Source organism: Gossypium arboreum, chromosome 9 (assembly GCF_025698485.1).
Source record: "Gossypium arboreum isolate Shixiya-1 chromosome 9, ASM2569848v2, whole genome shotgun sequence".
Taxonomy (NCBI): domain Eukaryota; kingdom Viridiplantae; phylum Streptophyta; class Magnoliopsida; order Malvales; family Malvaceae; genus Gossypium; species Gossypium arboreum.
Window position 1 is genome coordinate 41,199,818 of NC_069078.1, and position 9,457 is coordinate 41,209,274.

The window sequence follows — 9,457 nt, forward strand, 5'->3', positions numbered from 1 at the left end:
GTGGTTCAAAATAATGGTTGACACATAAATTTTCTTCCAAGAATATAAAATATCCGCCAAGGTCTGATGTGATAAAGCTCACTAAGTACTCTTGTTCTCATAAGGTTTGTTATTGTTTTTAAGTGTTTGGAAAGAGATTGTGCCAGGAGGGATAATGTCAGAAGTACGCTAGAGTAGCGATGAAGTGGGTCACTATGCATATAGAGAAAGTGTGGTGTAGTTAGGATACATCGTTTGTGTTAGTAGTTAACCAACTGATATGTTAGAATTATATGTATCAAATTGATGTAATAAGTTATTTTAAACACCTCATTTGTTTTTAGATGTTAAGCTTTTCACTTAAATTAATAAATAAAATATAATAAATTACTGAGAATTTGTAAGTTGTTTTCTTTAGTTGTTAAGTATTGTGTGTAGTAACTCAAGAGATCCAGATCGAGTGAATCGGGTCAGGTTGAGGGTGTTATAATCTCACGAACCTCCACTGGATCATGCCATATAGCCGAGTTTGGTAGACCTCCCTGGATCATGCCATGGTCATGGACTTGCATTTCACATATATAGCTTAAAGCCTTAAACTCTGCAGAGTCTCATACTACCTGTAAAGGGCTTTCATATACTGGTGCACACCTTTCTCTACACAGCCTGCCCGAACCTTCACAAATCCTCCTTACTAATTTGAACACATACATGTTCCCTCGCAAGACCGGGGTCATTCACCAAATCTCGATTTGCATTCACATGCTATATCAGAGGCAAAACTTGTAACATATCATATTCTCTGCTCCTCCTCCCATCTCAACCACACTTCGACAGACCTTCACTACTCTGTATATCATTCATACACATGCATTTTATACACAAGCACCTAACCAATACTATGGTTCATGCACAACACACATTACACCAAACATTTCATCTACACCACATAGATAAACTAACAACCTGTCATGTATTTTCATATCAACACAACATGCATCACGATACATCACTATTCAATTGTAATGTAACTCATCATTTACACAATATTCACTTAGACATACTCAGCACACGATACTGAAAATACATGAACAACCATTTAAACTTGAGTTCTGAAACTCACCTAGAAGTTGATGCCAAATCAATCTACTTGAGCCTCCTTAGTCAACAAAACATAACAACCATTTCAAAATTACAATAAAGACAATTCATCATCACAAGAACCATTATTTATTTGCATGCAGAGACCATTTAAATTATGACCCGCAACCTTACCCAATACAGAACATAATTAATGGATTGATTGAAATCCTTAACGTTCTTCCTTTTTCTTAAATCCATGAATACAGAAAGGTTAGGAAGCTTACTAGCTTGATAAATTCTCTGTTACTTATGCACAAACTTTAGCTTCTTTCTTCCATACAAACCACTCTTTAATATTTCTCTCTTACAACCAGACCAATAAAGAAGACAAAGAAAGAATAGAAAAATGAAAGAATAACATCAAAGAATAATGTCTCTTCCTTATATAGTACTCGCGCACTTCCTTCACCAATATCAATTCAATAGCCAAGTATAGATATCCCTAATAATCCTGTCTCCCACTAAGAGATTTCTAGTTCAAACGTAATGGAAATAAAGGTTGAAATCCAACCTTTTTATTATCCAGTTCGCTAATTGCTCTTATTTACATTAGAACCCGCCCAAATAGAAATTTTTCAATTTAGTTCCCAAAGTCACTGTTACAACTTAAGCTTTGACTTTTCTAAGTGTGACATGTTAAATACTATCAAATGAATGAAAATGTAAATCATGAGAACAATAAACAAATTATGAAATGGGAAATGAAGCTTAAACACTACATGTTATACGAGATTGAAAGTAAAGTATATGGGAACAATGAATTAAATATGAATTATAAAAATAGTTCTAAGGGATGCATGTCATTAAGTAATGGAAGTATAATATAAGAAAATTTGAATCAAACATGAATTATGAAATAAGCATCTAAAGGTTAAAAAGTCTTATTTGAATGGCATTTCAGGTATATGATTCAAGGTGAATAAGGTGATGAAGAATTATTTATATAAAGCAATAAAACTAAAAGGGGATAGAATTCATGAAATATGATAAGACTATTTGATTAGTATTATTTTTATTTTAGTGATAAAGAAAATAACCCCTCACAAGCCCTCAACTTAAATTGTGTAATTTTCCTTGATTACTTACTAAACATTTATGATTAATGTGCCATTGTTTCTTTCGTGTAGATTCATTTGAGGATTTCAAGAAGTCACAACCATTTGGAAGTATCCATAGCCTTTGCAAGGTTGAAAAGTATGTAATAGGATTTAACTCTAGTATGATATAGCATTGCATGTACATAGAATGAGTTATATTCAATATAAGTTTGTATAATTTGGTTTTAATTAGATGAATGATAAGTTACGGGTTGTTTTCCTAAAGGTGTTGTATATGTTTTCATATTTGAACTAGAGTTTATGATTCATGCAAATGTATTTAAAATTATTTGGAACCTAGTGGTATGATATAGGGATAATTGATGATGTTTTTAATGTGTTTTGGGGTCATTTTTCAACTTCAAAGGCCTAGGGTTCAATACCCTTACCTTAGGTACCACACCTTAGTTGGTGAAATACAAAAGATGAATAGTACTAGGGCTAGGTACCGCACCCTAAGGTTTAGGTACCGGTACCTAGCCTCCTGGACAGGTTCACTGCACTATTTAGCCATTTTGAGCCCTTCAAGGCTCGTATGTGACCTTAGGCATCTTCTATCAACCAAAAAATTTATTTTAAATGATTTTAAATTGATTTTAAAAACCACAAATTGTTTAAAAAGTATTTCTAAATTTTTAAATTAAATATTATAAAGTTTAATTATTGGTGAAACCCCTTGATTCTTTCAACCGAAAAATCTCGTTTTAAACCAAAAAGACCTAAATACTTGTTTTACTATTTAAATAAGTTTAAATATGTTTTCAAATATTTAATAATTATATGAATAACTTTCTTTACTATTGAAAATAAATGTTTTTATTAAAGAAAATATTTTGGAACAAAATATGGAAGTTTTCGGGAATGCCTCCCAGTTGTGTCATACGTCAGGGGTGTTACACCCGACACCATTGGATCGATTGAGCCCGCGTCTAACAATAGAACTCCACCCATATTTCCTCCAATCATTCCCAAACGACCTCCCATTTTGATAATTTTTTTATTTTAAATATTAATGTAAATATGGTTTCTTTTGCTCAATAATATAAATACGATTGAGGTTTAATACGAGATATTATGGTTATCATCCAATTATTTTATGGCATCTTATATTTTTTATGCAAAACACACTTTAACACAATATCTAATGTGTCATATGTTAATGATAATACATTTATAATAAGGGAGAAATTGTTAATTGTTAAGATCTCTTGTTAAAACTTCAATAATAAGAGTTGAAGCTCTATTAATGTAATCTCCTCCCCAATTAATAACTTGACTTCATATAAAAAAATATACATAATATAGCCCGTTGACTAATAAATTATTATTTCATTAACTAAGGCATAAAGTCTATGGTTATAAAAATGATTAATATATAACTTGATTATATACTTACACATAATCTTACGTGCACATTAATTGTTCATTGTATACATATTTTTGTACATTTTTATTTTATATGGGAAGGATTAAGTTATCCAGATTCAATTACTAAACTTCATGTAAACTAAGATTTAAATCAACGAAATTTTATAGCCACTAAACAAATGTCATGCTTCAGTATTCTAGTATATCTTTGAGATCCCATATATGCACATAATCAAGCTTGAAGCTTCGTTCTTTTTACATGAAAGCCATAGGTTTTGAAATATTGTCAAAGCCATAGAATGACATTTTAGGCTATTTCAGAGAAGGTTTTAGAAGCATGCGTGCCAAACTAAGTAAATGGGATGGTATGGTCCGCACGCGTCGCTGGCTGTTGCTCAACGTTATATCATGAATGAGATGTGTAGGTGCTAACATCCATCTAACCCAATTGTGATGCAAAAATCCACTAATTATGGTGTGTGAAATATGAATGTGAATATGATGTCATCATGCATATAGAAGCGTGGGCGATGATTACACTTCAGATACATACTATAGTGTCTTCCACTTCCTTATTTTTAATTATTTTCATTTTTGTTTTGATTTTTACTTTAAAGGAAACAGTAATTTCATTTAGCCATGATATAAAAAAATTATCATCAAATAGTTTAGAAGTTAATGGATATGATCTCAATAATAGATAAAAATACCATGAATGTCATTCTATTGAAAGTTGAATTGTATTTTGAAATAGGTAAATTAGTTTCTATACGTTAGATTAAAGAGTGAATTGGTCCTTTTATTAAAAAATTCATCTATTTCTACTGTTAAAAAACTAGCGTGCTGATAGAATAATCGGATAATTACACAAGGAGTACCATATGAGGGTAACACACTTATGACAAGGTCATTGGACAATAATTGATCGAGTAGCTTTCGTAATGGTATGTAATTAGGGACAGTTTAGTCGCGATACTATAGTAGAATGACTTCGTGACTAAATGAGTTTATAATTAATAGGTTAAAACCTGAAACTTAATTAGAAATCATTTGAGCCCTAATCACATATGTCCAATTGGTCTCACCACTAGCTTGTTGAAACTAGAAATTAATTGCATGTTGAATTAAATGAACAAAAATGAATAGAAATGATAAGATTAGAGAAATGAGTTACATTCGGAAATGAATGTGGTTTCTTACTAAGTATACAAATGACCTGAGATTAAATTAAGTTTTTTGAATTATTATTTAATTAAATAATTGAAGATTGAAAATGAAATTAAATTAATTGGTCATTATGAAATCCATTGACTGTAGAAATTAAATTTATTTTCTCAGTCTATCAGTAAAATGAAGAAAACATCATTCTTCATACTTAAGCCATTACCATCTACTTTTGAAATGTATGAGATGATATGATCTGATATGATGAAGGAGAAGTAGAGATATGTTTGTGTAGCTGCTAGTAGGGCGGATTGGTAGATCATGATAAAACATGCTATTCTGAATGAAAATGATATGAGAAGTTAAAGAAAGAATGAATATGAATAAGTCTGAAAGATATGCTTCTGATCCTAACTTCTTGGTATGTGGTTGGCATGAAGATGGATCTGTATGAGTTGTGTTAAGTTGGTGCCAAGTGGTATGAGTTGGCGTAATGGGTTTGTCTGTGTCTTGTATATGCTAGTGGGCGTACTCTATGTTATATGTGTATGATCTCTGAAAAGGTTTAGATAATGTATTAAGGTATGTATTGTATGATTTCTTTTTGGAACTCACTAAGTTCATTCGAACTTACTCTGTTAGCCTTTTTCCTTCTCAGGATTTGCTAATTGAAGGAAGATTTTATTCAAAGACAATGCTAGAGTGCTGTTAAGATTGTGATATGACTGCTTTGTATCTGTATCATGCATGTTGATCGACTGTTTAACGTTACAGCAATAATGTGCAAGCGTATACTGTCGATGCAAGTATAGTAGATAGATGTGAGTCTATTGGATATCAATCCCACAGGAATGGTAGTCTTTTTTCTATTAATGTCAGTCAACAATTAGATAGAAATGAAGCAAATTGTGAGAATAGTTGTAGAAGCAATAACTTGAAAACAATAAAATAAAATATGATAATGATAAAATAGGATCCCCAGCATGAATCTTCAACAGAATACTAAGTGCCTACAAGGTATAAAAAAGATAGGTGATTGTCGAGGCAATAAAATTCAATGTATATATTACCCAGCGCCACTCCTCCATTTAATCTGAGACTTAAACTTGCATACTAACCTCACCTTCCGATGATGGCAATACGACACTATCAAGAACAAATGGATTAAATTCCTCTAATCCTCACTTAACTTCCATTGTAATGCTTGTTGGCTCAAACTGTCACTGCACTTTCCATTGTCAGTGACTGCAATAACACTTCTGTGTTAAAAAAAAAATTCAAACCCCAAGGTTAAACAATAAAATCAAGACTGAATAAGATAACATTTAACTAAAAATTCATGTGTACTTTCGTACAAACAAAAAAAAAGAATTCACCAGCATTTAGAAAGAAATAAGAAAGAATCGAGTGGAGAATACTATCCCTAGACAACTCGACTGAATCTCTTTATTCCCTTTTTTCTCGCACTTAGGTCTCCTCGTCAGAAGCTAGTCCGCATCTAGTTTTCACGTTGGCTCACTCGTGAGAGGCTTAAGCTGCCACGGCCGCAAGCTTCAAGGTAGGATGATAAAGATGATGATTCGGGTAAAAAGATTCCTTTTCTTCTCATGTCCACCTTTTATGTCCTCTTCCAATAGTACAGGTGTCATTTCTTTAGAATTATTATGTCCTTGTACGTACAGGTTGGTTATACTACACTAGACAACTCATGCAATTTTAGTTCTTATCCGGACAGCTGTTAGCTGCAACGACAATTCTGGACGCAATTTGGAATTAACTCATGCAACGACATTAATGCAAAAAGATAGCAAAATTAGGGATAAAATAGGTTAGGATTCACTGAGTTATAAAATGCAGTTTACTGAACTGAAAATGCTAAAATTTATGCTAAGGATAACTAAATGGGAACAATTTAACCAATAAGTAAAGGGAAAAACCTATGTTCTTTCTAGTGCTATCACATGTCTTATGGGGGTGGCACATAGTTGTATTTTGAAAATGATGTGTTCAAAGAACTTCTGTTCATTAAAGCTCTGTTTTGATAAGGTTTTTATGAAGTACTAATATGTGGATTTGATTCAATACATTCTGTTTATGAATTTACCATATTTGAATTTACACACCATATTTCAAAGAAGATATCCAATAGAAGTAAGATCTCCTTAAGAATACACAAGTATATAATCCCTCGTTCTTCATAAATATTTGAGTATATGTTTAACTGTAGTGTCTTAAACCTGGATTTCCCTAATATCAACTCACCAACCCCACTACGAAACATATATCTAAATGTGTGCACAGCATAGCATACATGACACATCCTGCTACAAAAGCATAAGGAACCTTTCTCATGTTTTCTCTTTCCTTCATTTTCTTAGGACAGTCCTCCAAAGAAAGATGAAATCTCGATACAGAAGGTTGAGTTTCCTTCTTCATTGGTCATTACATAACATTCTAATATCTTGTCTATTTATGAAGCTTGTGCTAATTTTATCACTTTGTTCTTTCAATCCCTCAAGATTCGAATACCTAGAACAAATTTAGCTTCTCCCCAATCCTTCATGCAAAACTGTTGAGTTAACCACAGCTTAACTAATGACAATGTCCCTACATCATTCCCAATGAGTAAAATGTCATCAACATACAAAATAATAAATACCACTTTTCCATCCCTAATACATTTATAAACAAAAGGTTCATCTTTACTTTTCTCAAATCCAAAAGGTTTGATCACTTAATCAAATATTTGATTTCATAAGTGAGATACTTGCTTAAGTTCATATATGGATCTAAGCAGCTTGCAACCTTTATGCTCGTTTCCTTTAGCTATATATTCGACGGATTGCATCATATAGGTGCTCTCTTCAAGATAGCCATTCAAGAATATTATCTTGACATCCATTTCTCTAATCTCATAATCAACAGTGACTACAATGGATAACAATATGCAGATTGACTTGAACATGGCAATCAGAGAGAAGGTTTCTCTGTAATCAATATATTTTTTCTAAATATTACCTTTTGCTACAAGTCTGGCCTTATAATTTTTCACTTTTCCATTCGTATTTTGTTCTTCTTGTAGATCCACTTACACTATATAGGTTTTATTCCTTCTGATAAGTCTACAAGTTCTTACACTAAGTTGGAATCCATAGAATCCATTTCAACTTTAATAGTTATTTCTGAAAGCTTGGAATCAACACTCTACATCACTTCATCATATGTGAGTGGGTCATCATCTTTCTGATCGGCAGACTTAGTATTTAAAACACTTCTGCCATATTGGAAGAACTCAAGCCTATAAGAGACCCTCTCACTGTGACGAAGTACCCTATGCTACTAGCCGTTTGCAGGTCTACTATTAGGAGTTGGTTCTAAAATGTTTCCCACAGGGTTTTGTTTATTTCCCAAAAGTTTCTCGAGTTCTTCTTTACTTTGAGGTTTGAAGTCATTCATGTAACTTTTCTCAAGGAAAGTACCATGAGTAGACACTATCACAGTTTGCTCTTATGGATTATAAAACAAACCATTCCTTTTGGATATCCTACAAACATGCATAATTCTGTTCGCGAATCCAACTTCCTCTCATCTTTATCCAATACGTGGGTCAGGCATCCCCAAATCCTTAAATGAGTAGACTTGGCTTCCGGTCATGCCACAATTCGTATGGAGTTTTAGATGTTTCCTTAGTTGGCACATCATTAAGAACATAAAAAGTCATTGCAATGCATATCCCCAAAAGAAGATTGATAGCTTCAAATAACTTAACATCAAATGAATCATGTCTAACAATGTTCAATTTCTTTTCTCTACCACGTCATTATGTTGTGGAGTGTCTGGTGCGATTGGCTGGGATAGAATATTATTTCTATGAGGTACCCTAAGAACTCAACATATAAATATTCCTCGCCTCAATTTGACCGAAGTGCCTTTATGGATAAACCCAATTGTTTCTCCACTTCCGCACGAAACTCTTTGAAATTATCAAAGGTTTCACTCTTACGATGCATTAGGTACACATACTCATATCTGGAATAATCATTAATAAAGGTTACAAAGTACTTATAACCACATCTTCTACTAACATTCATGGGGCCACATACATAAACATGCACAAGTTCTAAGGGTTTCACGGGCCTCGTCCCTTTTGCATTAAAAGATCACTTAGTTATCTTACCTTCCAAGCAATATTCATATTTTGGAATATCAACTTCTTTAAGTGCACTTAAAGTGTCATCTTTCACAAGTCTAATGATTCTTTCTAAGTTAATCTAACCAAGTCTCAAATGCCAAAGGTACGCCTCATTATGTTGGAAAAAATGGGTTTGGAAAACACAGCGGAAAATAAATTTAAGGAAAAACCAGAGTTTTAAATGTTTTCCAAAATAAGATCTTGGTTGTTATTTCTAAAGTAATAAACAATTAATCAAAATTGTACCTTTTCAATTCATTTAAAATGAGCGCTTCGACCGAGTAGTCTTCTCTGCTATCCTCAAGCTCACGTCTGTCAAGTGTGGGCTCACTTCGAATCAGAAAATTTTTCACAAAAATTACCTATGGGGTAATTTCGTAATTTCTCAAAACTTTTGGGTCAAGTTGTAAATCAAAAAAATATCTCTAGAAATTTTTTGAAATAATCTCTTCAGAGAATTTGCTCTCTACAACTTTCTATTGAATTCAAGTGTGTAAAAAATAATGACTCAAGG

The 9,457-nt window shown here is 32.6% G+C and overlaps 1 long non-coding RNA gene across 1 annotated transcript; it reads right to left on the reverse strand.

Annotated features, from left to right (window-relative positions):
- Positions 1-816: 816 nt before the first annotated feature.
- On the reverse strand, positions 817-1,442 carry LOC128280623 (uncharacterized). The gene is made up of 3 exons (XR_008270717.1): positions 1,347-1,442; positions 1,103-1,138; positions 817-828 (listed from the first exon to the last, which is right to left on the reverse strand). It is a non-coding gene; the product is annotated as an uncharacterized LOC128280623 (long non-coding RNA).
- Between the last annotated feature and the right edge of the window lie 8,015 nt (positions 1,443-9,457).